Here is a 14,373-nt window from a genome sequence, read left to right as displayed (position 1 = left end):
AAATACATACATGCAAATACTGGTCTCCCCTCTCACTGAGTTATTCAATCATCATTGCTTTTGTTTTGAAATTTCTTTAAGATTTATGCGAATTATTATTTTATTTTTCTTAAATTGTGAGTGAATGTTGGCCGTTTTGCTTTGCTGTGGAATTCAATGGTTAAAATGCAAATAAAAGAAATGACGAAATTGTTTGAAGTGCTACCTAGACCCTCATAAATTGCGATGTATTGAAGACCCGACCGAGCTCGCAGTCCCTTGAAGTGATTTTGCTTGGTTTTTTTGGTTTTGTCTTCGTTTTTTTTCGTATGTTTTCATTGGCACAGAGTTTTTGGCAATTGGTATATTTGGTTTAACGCCTTTTCTTCTCATTTATGTTAGCTTAATTTCAGGCTGTCTTTATTTTTGGAGCATGCTAAAGCGCGTGCTGCGCCTGCGGTCGGTCAGCACAAGCCGGAGTGGCATGTATGTATGCATGTGTGTACTATATAGGAGCATTTAGTTTTTTTGCTACACTTAATTCTCACCAACAATTTGCCAGCAGCTGCAATTTTTCTTCACTGCTTACCTGCGTTTTTTAGATCGCAAATTTTTGATTGCGTTAAATCGTCTGCGTGTACATACTTGCACACATATGTACATATGTTTTTTTGATAGCCTTAAGTATGGAGCAAATTTACCTTTTTTGTTTTTGAGAAGTGGTCGTTGCTACCGTAAATTTTTAAATGTGATTGGGCTAAATGATTATGTTTATGGCGCATATACTATGTATGTATGTATGGGCATTAAAGCGACAGGAATTTCAAAAATAAAACAAAATGAAATAAAATAAAAAATAAAAAATTATTAGAACAACTTATTAATGATACCTCTTAGATATGACATCATAAAGAGATACCAGCAAGATTATTTTGAAATTTTTAATTTTCTTAACAATAATATGTACTTGGTGGAATACATACCTAATAATTTTGGAATTTTATTTTCGTTATTCTTACAAAACACATAATATTGACTTACAAATGTAAACTACATCGCAATATGTCAACACTAAGTCATTGGGAATAACAGTCGTCAACAGTATTTCCCAACACATCCATACATACATACATACATATCGTCGTTTAAAGTACAAAACCGCGTAACGTCATTCTGCAAAACCGCGTAACTGACATTGGCTGTCAAAAATTAGATTTGCTCACACAAGCTCTTGGCTCCATTCTTATCCACTCGTCCTGAAATATACTAGCCAGAAATGCGATTGCTTTATAAAAAGGAGAACCATTTTGAAATATGACTGTTTTTACTCTTTACAAAATAATTTATGCAACCTCACATACGCAGTTTTGTACTTTAAACGACGATATGTAGCTTAGATTGCGTTTGAGGCGAGTCGCGTTGGGTTCAAATATACGTATGAATTTGTTTTTCTAGTTTCTAGATTTATGAGGGTGTCAAACACTAAAAAAACATACAAATAAATAAGAATTTTAAATATTCAAATATGAGTATACTCGAAAAAAGATAAGCGAAAATTAGTACGCGCAAACAAATATTGGAAATTTTGATGACTGACTCTCAATTTGCTTGACAACTTTTGTAGCTAACAGTCAGTCTGTCTGTCTATCTAAAGCAGCTGCAAGTGCATTTTCAGCCATAGAGGCAGTGGCTCACGGCGAACGCTGTTTTTACGTTTGTATCTTTAACACTTAGTGAACCGGCACATTTTATCGTTAATACATATTTTATCACGGAAATTTTGCGCTTAGTGTTTGTTTGCTATTAATTGTTTGGCTGTTATGTACTTGCGACTAAATGTCAAGTTTCGATGTTAACACAGCTGGTCTGTAGCAGCCATTTACGCTTTTATTTATTAAGGCGGTTGTAATAAACGAGTTCCCTAATCGTACGAAAAAAAAACAAATAACCAAAACTGATCATATTTAGTAAACCGATGCCGCCGCGGCTTCAATTGGCTTCTGTTGCACAACATTCTTTCGCAGAGATAAATTATGGCACCACGCCCGAGTCCCTCGTCCTCACAGTTAAAGGCCAGTATGCAGCTCTCAAGAAAACGGTCAAGAAAAAAAAAAAAAATTGCCAACAACAATAACAATTCGTGTGTGTGTCTAAGGAATTTTGTCACATGATGCTGTTGCCTCACTTCCTTTCCTTAAGCAATAATGGAACGGGCATGGGTTGCCGTGTGGGCGTAGCACACATTTCTTAAGAACTGCGTACTGGCTCAAAAAAGTTTTACACAAGAAAATTTTTTTAGCCATTTCTTGTGCGTCATTTTATATGGAGTTTTTGCTTTTCTTGAGAGCTGCATACTGGCCTTATCGCGTATTGTCAGGACTAAATAAACTCGAAGCCTGCAACAATATTATAGTGCATAGATCGTAGCGCTCTTGCTGCTGCAGTCTTTCCTATGTACGATGTCGACGAACGCTACTATAATTGAAAACAAGTAAGAGCAGCACTGTCTTCGGCTATGCCTTTCATGAACGTCAGAAAATTTTACTTTAACAGATAACTGCATTTGAAATTAGTTGTTTGGGAACTAAGCCACATTTTTATGTTCACAGCATACATACATATAAAAAGGAGTTACATTATCTGAACAAAGAGTTGTATGGATGCTACAGGTTATAGTAATCCGATCTTTATGATGTGATGTATGTATTCTGTTGATAATGAGTGAAAATAGTACGAAATTTCATGTTGCTAGCTACATAAATGGAGGAGATATAACGAAGGATCTCATATCTGATTAATCAGTTGTATGGGAGCTACATGTTATAGTGATCAGATATTTCCGGTTCTGACAAATGATTAATACATTATAATACATACTCCACTTACCAAATTGCAGTCGGATATCTCGAATACTGAGAGACTAGGTTGCATACAGACAGACGAACAGACAGACACATGGCTAAATCGGCTCAGATTGACGTTCTGATCGTATAAGTATACATTTTCATGGATCTATCTCTTCTTATTCTGGTACTTACAATCAGTGTTATCGCTTGAAACTCTCGGGAACATATTATCACAAATCCCCTCTATGTAGAAAAGGCATCCACATACATTTAACGAAGCTGTCTCGATTGATCTATCCTGGATGGATGCATGTTGAGCTCCCGAGGAATTATATTCATATTGTACAGATTAATCGGCCTCACCAGGGTTTTAAGCAAAAACTAAGAGAGAGAGACAGAGTGCAATTTACTTGAAATACTTAGGAGAAATCTTTTGGCGGCCGTCGATACATGTAAATTCCATACTGACCACTCTCCTTTACTTGGGTATAATTACATGTCCAAGTTAGCGTGATCCATCTAATACCTACAATATATCATCTGACTTATAGGGAATTTATATGATTCAACTTTCACAGGCGATTGTTGAATCAAAAGTTTAACGACAGTAGGCAGCTGGCCAACTTCATTGAAAGCGTTTAGTTGAACTAAAAGTTGTCATGTAAATTCCCTATTAACTACATATACATACATACATGCATATGTACATACGCTTACGCTTAGTTAATAAGTTATATACGAGTACTTTAGACATATCTAATTATCTTCCTTCAGAACTCGGACAAATGTATCGTATCCCGAAATGCAACACTTTTGATTTTAAATGTTGTTTTTCCATTTTCCACACTTTTAACTAGCATTAACCAGTTTGGTGACCAATACTCGAACCATTTGAACGCACTTGAATTGTGCTGAATCAACTTGTACATACCAACAGACGATTTGTGGGTACTGACCTTCTGAACGGTTCCTGACATGCATAAAAAACGGAATACATCAAAGTTGTCGAGTTCATTGTATTGCGCTAATTTATACTGCATAACGCTCGTTTGCTGAAAGAACGAAATAACTCAAATAAACAACAACAAAAAAAAACGAGAAATCGGATTTAAAGTTTATAGTTAGGCTTTCCACTTTGAACAAAAATAAATGGTAGCAAAAAAATATAAATTTTACTCCTTATGGGGGAATCAGATATCACTATCCACTTAATAGAAGGGCTGACGCTGACGGATTGTGACGTTCTTCAAGTAATCGAGCGATATGTAAATACACATGTACATATACCAATATTTAAAATTTACTTACTTCGTAGATACGTATGCAGGTATGTACATATACATACATACATATCGATCTCTAATCTTTGTCTAATCCATTTCCATCCCTTACTCAGGCAAGCAGTAAGGATTGAAAAAAATAAGTACAGCAGGTTAGACATGGATTCGACAAGAATTAGGGGCATGCGCCACTTAACACTGTAACAGTTTTTATTTTTTGAATTTGGAATTGTGTCGTTATTGCACAGGACCATCGATATGTATAAATGAATGTTCATTTTTTTACTATAGTTTTATTATTTTAGTACGCATTTATATATATAAACCGAAATACACAATTTGCATTGCTAAGGTTTGAAAACGGCATCAAAAACAAAAAGAAAAAAGAAACAAAGACACGAAAAAAATATTTGCTTATTAAAAATGTATATCGCGTGTATGTGGACGCAGCTCCTAATTGGATGCGTATTATTAACATACACCAAAAAAAGAATAACAATAAAACACGAAGCCAACACTTCCTTCTGTGGAGTTAAAATAAAAAAGTCAAAAAACTAAAACTTTAAAATTAAAGATAAGTAAAAACAATGTCACATGTGTTGTGCGGTTAGCATTTACCCAGCTGGAAGTCAATGACTATATACACATACATTCAACAATAAAGTTACTAAAGATTTAAGGGGTCAGTGTACTTTTAAAATGCAGAAATCAACCTTTTATTGAAGTTCATACCAAACGGATTAAAGTCAAATTTTGCATCCTTACTTAACGGACATTAAATTTCAAATTTGTATCGTCAAGATTGTAGGCACAATTTTTATTCCTCATTTTTGGATAGTTGAATTCTATGCGAGGCTGGGACCTCACAACATATGACACTTTAAGCTTACGGTCGTTAAAAGCTTAAACTGAGCGTTGCATTGTTGTTCCTCCTCTCTCTCTTTTTTAGTGGAGTGATGCTTTTCTTAATTGCAGGCATTTGTGTACCTTTAGATATCGAATTATTTATTATATAAACAGAGTGGCTTTCTTTTAAAATGCCATAAGTATTTCTGCGCGTTCTTTTTGCCTAGACTGAACTATTGAATCCTAGTATGAATATTTACGCTTCAGTGCGCTTCAAAATATAACCCTCAACAATCCAACTCCTCCGGCTACGTGGTCCATAGTATTGTTGCGTCAAACTTCTTTCCGCATACTTGCATAAAATTTCCAATGGATTAGTCGATTTTATACGTATTTGTACGGTATACATATGTACGTAAGTAGTACGTATGTTTGTATATTGTATTATTGTTCTAATTTTTTTGTTTATTTTTGATACAAAACTGTTCTCCTTTGCTTTTGCTTTTGTCGCTTTAATATGTATGCAAATTAGCTGTATATTAGTATAAACGTATAAACATAATAAACTTTGCCACGACTGGGCTTAATTTGGTCTTACTATACATAGTACATATTCTCACCTGAAATGCAAAAAGTCGTAACCAAACATCATCGTTGAAATGCAAAAAGTCATAATTAAAAAAAAATTCAAAATTCACTTTTTGAATTATACGATGGATTTCATCGAATTACAATCAAAAAATATAATAAAAATATTAGTCACGACTTTTTCCATTTCACATTTGCGATGTTGTTATGCCTTTTTGCATATTAGGTGACGATATGTACATATCATATTGGCGTTTATTGTTTATAAATTTGTCTTTACACTCAAGTACGCAGGTGCACATACAAATAAGTATATACATATTATGTATGCATGTATGTATGTGTGCCCTCTCTAAAATAACCTATGTATTGTTGAACGCATTTCTTTTGGTCTGCCGAACACGTTTCAAGATCGAGGTAGCTTCAACGAAACTAAAAATTTAGCAAACCATTTTGTGGAAAAGTGTAAATAAACAAAACTCACTGCAAAAATATGCCAAAGTCGCTTTTGGACTGCAGCACGTTTTTGGCCAAAACAAAGAATTGCAATTGTCATTGTTTCAGCGCAGTGGCTGTTGTTGTTTGTTGTATTAAAATAGCATTTTTGTGCCCATTGCGCATTTTAAGAAGGTACCGATGTTTAATTTTTATTTTTGCCTATTTGCATTAAGTTACAACTCATACAGGCGCACCTGGCTCGACTGACGTTCGCGTGCTTGCCCTATTGGCTTTATTAGCTAGTAAATTCTGAAATTTAATATGACATTTTATTTCCACTGACTGTATGCTTAACTCTTTTTTTTAGAAGAGCAAATAATGTATTGCAGGCCATTAGGGATGTGCCGGGTATCCGGTTTCAATTATTGAAGATTCAATTTAACAATCTAGGTCAGAATTAAAAAATTTTAAGAATTTTTCATTACGAAAAAAAAAACATTTCTGCATTATCGGGCAACAAGCTATTTCTATTTTCAACATAAATGCGACCCTAAGCACTAAACACTCTTTTCGAGTTTACTGAGGAAGGTGGGGCGCAGAGATACTTCATTGCCAGTGTAAACAAATTTGGAAATTCTTTGCGACCTTGCTTCCACCAAATTAAAAGATCTTCTTGTCTGGGTATAATGGTTAATATTTCTCCATTTCTAAATTGCTGTCTTTTTTTTTGGACGGTCGCTGCCCTGTCTTCCCATCGTTTGCATATCCAAATCACTACAAAAACTGGAGTCAGCATCAGAGCCGTTCCTCAAAACATTGCCATCCCGGTGAGCGGGCCCTTCAATATAAGCTTTCACTAGAGTTCAGCCTAGGGATGTGGGAAAACATCGATGCATCGAAAATATCGATGTTGTTTTGCTTCAATTCATCGAAATTTTTCCATCGAAATTTGCATCAATGTTTTTTGAAAATTAACATCACTAGAACATTGAACCGCCATTTCAGTTTTTCAAGTTTGCAAAAAAGAAAAGTGACTTTGACCAACAAATTGAAATGGCTCCAAAAATAAACATATCCCAGTTCGACAAATTTTGCCTTTCTTTTTTGTTTTTCTTTCTTGAGATATACCAGCTTTAATGTGCAATACTTCGGTATTACTGTTACATTATGGGAACTTTTTATTCACATCGAATTGGTGATAGGGCTGAATGTGTTTCACTCAGGTGGGGTAACATTTTGTCCAACTGTGTAATTAGCTTAGTTGCAGTAAATAATTTAAAATTTGGTACAATTATGCTAGTAATATATTTTGTAGTGAAATACTTGCTGAAAAATCCTATGCCTTTTGAGGTATCGAAAAATATGGATGTACATTTCGATGCATCGAATTAAACAAAAACACATCGATTTATTTTTGCCACTAGCATTCAAACCTTTCAGCCTTTTTCAAATGATTCAACTGGTTTCTCCATGCTAACTGCTTTATAATTTCGAATTTGTTTTTAGATTTATTGATGTCAGAACAAAACGAGTTTGAAACGTCCCAGTACGAGTTTAATCGTAGATCTTCAGTTAGAAGAGAGATAATGCAATGTTTTCTAGTGGAATGGGAGCCTAAATCGATGATTTCAAAAAAGTGACATTTTGAATTGCATTTTGAGGGTTAAATTGTTATTGTTGTAACTTCTCTATAGTTTTCCTATATTATATGATCATTTATCTTCACGATCTTCTTTTCTAACTGAAGATCTACGATTTTGAAAAAAAAAACTCGTGTTTTGCCTATAGTGCGGTGTAGCTCAACCAATTACCTCAGAAAAATTAGTTGTTTTCTACTTATGCAGTAACTAACTTCAAATTGATGTATAATCACCTAGCAGCCTCATTGAGATAAACCAAATGCTTACAATTTTGATACATATATTTGCACATAGTTTAAAATTAGTTGTAAACTCATCTTACTGTGGGCAATTAACCATTTGAGCATGAAAAGTCATCTTTAAAAGAAACATACTGACTTTGCATTGCTTTAAGCCAAATGCATTTTAAGGTAGTTGAAATCAAGTGCAGAGTCAGACAATCAACTTGCTGCTTGCACACGATTCAAACTGAACATTTTAAAGCACATTACATGTCTGGTGGCTGTAGTTGAGCGTGCAAAGATGTTTGCTACAATTGGTCGCGGCCAAGAATGTCCATGTTCAAATCTCATTAATTTCGGTTTTTCTTAAAAAAAAAAAAAAAAAAACGAAATGAAAAAGCATCTGTGAAGTGCAGAACCAATCGCTTTAAAGTGCTTTATTCCTAATTACCAGGTCCGAAATGTTGGAGCTTTTGCTTAGAATTACTTATTTTGCTTATTCAGGATTTCCAAGCTTAATTTTAACGATCTCATGTTTATTTTGCTTATTTCAATTTATAAAGCTAAGTACGGACCTTTTGAGTGAAAGGTCAAGAAATATATTGCTATTATTTCGTGTGTGTGAATAGTAGTGTCCAAGGAGTTTTGACATATGATATTTTATAGCCTGCTGCCTCTTTTCCTTACGAAATAATGGAACTGGCATATACATATGTATTCCTGTTGAAAACAAGGGTGCCTTGTACTATTCACAAACCAACTTTAGCAAACCATAATAGAAAGCGTAGCAAATTTCTTAAGAACTTCGTATTGCTTAAGAAACTTTAGCTCAATACGGTTTTCTTGACCATTTCTTGGCCGGTTTTTATTCGTCGAACTAAAGGAATGTTTACAAATAATAACATTAAAACAGATTTGGTCTTTATTAACCCGGAACTTCAATTGCATTTCTGTTTGGATACAAAAATGTAAAACCAATTGTTTGTCTCTACGGGAAGGCATTGGGGTTATTGAAAAGAATAAAAATAATTTACCTCGCATGGAGAATAACGAATATTTAAAAAAAATTAAAACGACCAGCGCTGATATTTATTATTTGAGCAAATCAAGCAACACTTATACATCCATTGTAATTTTTCAATCCTTGCAGTAAACTGAATAAAAAACAAAACATTAAACTGTACTTAAATTTTTTTTTGTTTTGCGATCATATTTGCAAGCATATTTACCAATATTTTAGTGCTTATCTAAGCTCTTAAAATGGATTTTTTTCTTGCTTATTTTCTTCGGCCCTGCTAATTACGTATTAGAGATAGTTCATCTCGAAAATGCAGATAATCTGGTGATACGTACGTCGCTAAATAAACAAAAACCTAATATAAAAATATTGTGAAATTTATTAAGGGCATCCGGCTCTTATTTTTTACATGGTATCCGGAATCCGGTTATCCGGCAAAACTCTATTCGGCTCATCCCTACAGGCCATTAACGACAGCGATTTGTCCCGTTTGAGAAAATTTGTTCTGCCGTCGGTTTCCTCCAGAATTAAATCGGAATGAGGACCTTAAAATTACTAGCACCGCTTGTAATGATCTATTGTGTCTAGAAGGCACTTCTTCTTGATTGGCGCTGTTTTACAATTATAAGTAATTGTTTAAATTTACCTTCTTTTAGCTGTTCTTGGCAATGTAGAATATAATGAGAAATCTGTGTTCTTTCCTGATTCCTGTTCCCTGCTCGCTTGTCGGTATTGTAATGACATGCTCACAATCAAGTATTCTCTTCTTGTATGACTTGGAAGTCACGCTTGTACGTTTTTTTTTTTGTCAATGTTACCATCTCTAAGGAATCGTTAAGATATATTAAATCGATTGTTTCGGCCCACAAATGATATTAAAGAGCAAGTGACATTTGACTTTATGTGTGTCAGCTGATGCCGCCGCCTGCATTGGTTGTTTGTTAGCGTGGTTTGTCACTCGGGTGTCAAGAACTAGCACATCTTCAACATTTTGAAGCCGCATACTTTGCAAACCTACAGCCGCATGGCGATTTTAGTGAATTTCAGTGTAGCATACATATATCATGCACTCAAAACTATTCAGATTCGCAATAAAGGAACATCGACAACGTCTGCATAAGCCACAACTTTCATTCTCTTGGATTCTATACGTACTGCATATCGTCAATGTTTTTTTGCGAAACCGCCTATCTTACTGCACTCAAATTTTAGAGGAGAGCGAAAAAACGGGTTCTCTTTGAAGGCATTGCTTTGATAGGCGGTATTTTCTCAAGCTATTATTTTACAGGTCTGTTGTTTTAATAACGATTTTACGATACTTATGCGTAAATCTCGATGCCTGGAGTTTAGGGTTAGCAAATCTCATTTTTGTCACAATGGGGATTTAGGCGGTTTTGAAACTGGTTCCTCGATATGTATGTATGTAGAATCTACACTTACACTATGAAAGGCGCATATATTATATAATTAAAAATTGTAATATCCTCCACACATTTAATACTTTATTTTTTATTAAACATAAAAATCGTTATTATAGGTTTAGCTGGTTCAGATAAAATTTCTTCCAATTTACTTTTGTATTCATTTATATAAACGATTATCTAAACGATCTAGGATGGGCACTTTATTATTTATCTATGTATACTGTATGTACTTGCATAGCTACATATCTACGCTGTTTCTACGTCATAAGTATGTACGTAAGGTGCCTAGTATTAATATTTAGTTGTTTAATAAATAAAAAGACAACTAACGGTTAAACCGCAAACTGGTGGTTGCTTCGTTGTACTTACAAGCTGTAAGTATAAAGATGTTGAATAATGCCAACCGACCCGACTTGATGCTGATCACCTGCAATCGGACTGCTGGGTAAAAGGTGATTTGTGTTGCAGCTGCGCAGGTGCCGAAATAACTACATATCCGCAATAAAACTGCAAATATATATATCTGCATATATGTATAATTATGTAAATAATCGACATTTTTAATTTATTCTCAACGCTGATCATCATTAATTGAACATTTTAATGTAAATAACTTGTTACGAACGATCTCCGCGGAATTGTTGAGGCGCCTGCATTTGCTCGCATACATACTAAGTGCTAGGTGCTATGCACTACTACACTTTCGCAAACATGTCTTAAATATATTTGTTAATTAATGAATTAATTTATTTATTTATTTCCAACAAATACAATTATAACTAATTAGATTACTATTCTAAAAAGGCACTAGTAACTAAGACTATCGGCCATTATTAATTTACTATGAAGAAATGCGAGAATGAGTGAGTTTGTGTCAACAGTCTTTCGTTTTCATTGGCATGAACTATCTATGTACATAGGTTTTGAATCTTCATTTCAAAACAGTTCGTTTTTTATTTGGAAGTTTTTACTTGAATCGATATTGTTATGGTCTGTTGTTCTCATTATTGGAAATGTTATTTAAGTCTCACATTGTACATAATTTATTTTATTTCACCATCCACAAAACAATAGGATTGCGATATTTTGATCAGTTTTGGCTATTTGTCCTTTGTTTATTTATTTATTTTTTCATAAAAGTCTAGCTGATTATATAAAAAACACCATATAAATTTACATTTAAAACTTTGTACAAAAAATTATAAAAATTTAGCAAATCTTTACCAAAATTTCAAACTTTTTGATCATGATCTTTAGAAAAAATCTTGGTAGGTAGTTTTGTAGCCCATTTGGTTCTAGTCCAATGAAGTGCAAGATTCAAGTTGGTAAAAGTTGATTTTTGCGTTTTTTTTTTTTTGGTTGAAGGTGTTTGAAGGTGTTTTTTCCATGCAAAGCAATTTTCTTTTATATGGAGGACACTGCCGGCGAAAATATTGCCAAAAATTAACGGAATTTTTTAGCAGCTTGAAACTTGCACTTCATTGGCTACAAAACTGCATGCCATGATTTTTTCCAAAAATTAAAAAGATTGGAATTTTGGTGAACATTTTCTGAATTTTTATACAAAGATTGAAATCTGAATTTATTTGGTGTTTGTTGTATAACCAGCTAGACTTTTATAAAAAAATAATAAACAAAAGACAAATAGCCGAAACTGATTAAAATATCGCTCTCGCATTATTTTGTGGACCACTGTATGTATAGTATATGCACATACATACATAGTTACATTAATAATAAATTTAATGGTGTTTTTAGAACGTTGTATACCTACATATGTATGTACATATATGTAATTTAGGTATGCATAAATACGGGCTGGCTTTAGCTTCATAAAATCATTTGTTAAACGTTTGAAACATTGCCAAACGCCTTTTGCATTTACAATGAGACTGCCGATTATTCGCTTCGTTTAGTATGCAGGACATATTGCTTTCTAATGTTTAACTTTTGTATCTATCACATGTGTGCCGCATTACCGGCATCTTGTATGTTATGTGCGTAGCTCGTGAACATTTTTTTCAAATAACCTCATGCACTTGAAAGTTGACAAGTTTGTTATGAATTTTTACGTAGATTTAGAAAAGGTTCACGGACGGATGGCGTATATGTAAATTAAATAAATCTGACAAAGGTTTTTGTAAATATATTTTCACCTTGCACGTAAATCAACGGTGTGTTTCATTATTTAACACTAATATTTAAGTTTTTTATTTAGTTTTTTAACTTTTTAATCAACTTGCAGCGTTTCATTAAACTTAAAAACAAACAAAAAATATTTTTTTAATATTTATGTTTACAGTTATTCGAGGGTAACTGAAACTTCCTTTGAATACCTAATACCATGTTCCCACCGGAACTAACCACGTAGTTATGGCTATTGAGTTCGTTATCCCGATAACCCACTTGATTTAGCGTAGTTTCGCGATATAAAATGATGACAGCACTTAACCATTTCATTGAGATGGTTAAAAGCTAACCAACTCGACACCACGTCGAAAGTCTGATACAACCCTGTGTTTTCCCGCCATCTGTGGGTCATTAGCGTTAAAATGTAAAGAATTCGTTCGTTCGTAGTGTTTAGACTCGACTAAGATCAGATTAGATTTACTCCGGTTTTCGAAAAAAAATTGAAATCCACTCCTCTACTCCGCTTGACTTCAAATCTATTCCGTTTTTTTCATTAATGTTATGCCCCTCTTGGGGCCGTTTTTTGAGTGTTCACCACCGGTTTCAGCAAAAAAAAATTGAAAGTTAGCCAAATCTCACTGTTAAAAAGTAACTCTTTCATAGCAATGCGTCAATAAAGTAACTTTGTTATTTTTTGATGTATGACTGTACAAATTGGCGGATGCAGAACTTTACTTAAGTTGTTAAAAAATATATGTAGAATGAAATTTATATAAAGTAGAAAAGGTTTGCTTTTCAAAAAAACTAAGTGTTAGATACGTTCTACTTTATAGAAAATGCTAAAAATTACCTAAATATGTAACATATTATCCTTACATTCCTTCGCGTTCTTATTTTGCATGAATAGAAAATATTTTAATCAAACAATTAATGTCAGACACAAAAATAAAAAAATTCAATCTAGTACGGAAAATTTGTTTTGCCCCGATTTTTGCAGCGATTTAGTACTGAGTCGAGTTTGGAGGTCCGAACACTGTTCTGTACATTTGTACTGTTTTATAAACCTCAAACCGCATAACTTCACGCAATTCTTATAAATCACATATGTATGTATATGTACTGTATGTATGTATGTACATATCGAGCCCTAACCGCCAAAAAACGTAAGAGATTTTTATGCTCCTAGAACCTCTAGATGAATTTCTGCATGAAACAGACCATTTTGAAGAAAATGTCGCTTACGTTTTATTGGCAGTTAGGGCTCGATTTGCATTATGTAATTTCGAAATTTGTGTAATGAAATAACCCAATAAACATTATGGTGAATGTTCGAAAATGACCTTCGATATCAAATATGCATATCGAACTGGGAACGAACTCATAACCAAACTTAGTTTTCCAACGTTCATAGTATATTGGAAATACATTTGAGATGGATTCGAAAAAAAAATAGAAAAGGTAGTAAGTAACAAGAGAGAAGTCCAGAAATCCAGCCAAGGCGAATTCGTATAAGGTGGTAGCGGTAGTACCAAACAAAAACTTAACATGTATTTTGTTTTCGCTTTCGGTACACAAATGTCAAATTCTCAGCTATTCTTCGCTCAACGAAGAAGAGGGAAAGAAAATTTCAACATTCGCATTTTCTCACTCACTCATAAGAAACTTTGGCACGTATGTACCGAGGCGAATCAGATCAGCTGTTCTAGCAATGCCATTTCATATAAATTCGCCTTGAATATAAGACAATCACTCTTCCTCATTAAAATTTGAATTCCATAATGGGCTGGATTTCAAGTTCATAACGAAGGGAAATTACATTGGATAACGAAGGTTCCGTTTTGCTGGAGAATGGCCTAGTTCTCGAATCGAATACTAACCTATTCCAAATTCGTTATCGAAGGTGAGACTCAAAAAAAAAATTTGTTTTCCAGTCATTTTCGAATGTGAACCAAGCCCAATGTAT

Source organism: Rhagoletis pomonella, unplaced genomic scaffold (genome assembly GCF_013731165.1).
Source record: "Rhagoletis pomonella isolate Grant_MI unplaced genomic scaffold, Rhpom_1.0 Rhpom_scaffold_00300, whole genome shotgun sequence".
Lineage (NCBI taxonomy): Eukaryota > Metazoa > Arthropoda > Insecta > Diptera > Tephritidae > Rhagoletis > Rhagoletis pomonella.
The sequence above is the reverse complement of the archived record's forward strand: the minus strand, read 5'-3'. Positions refer to the sequence as shown.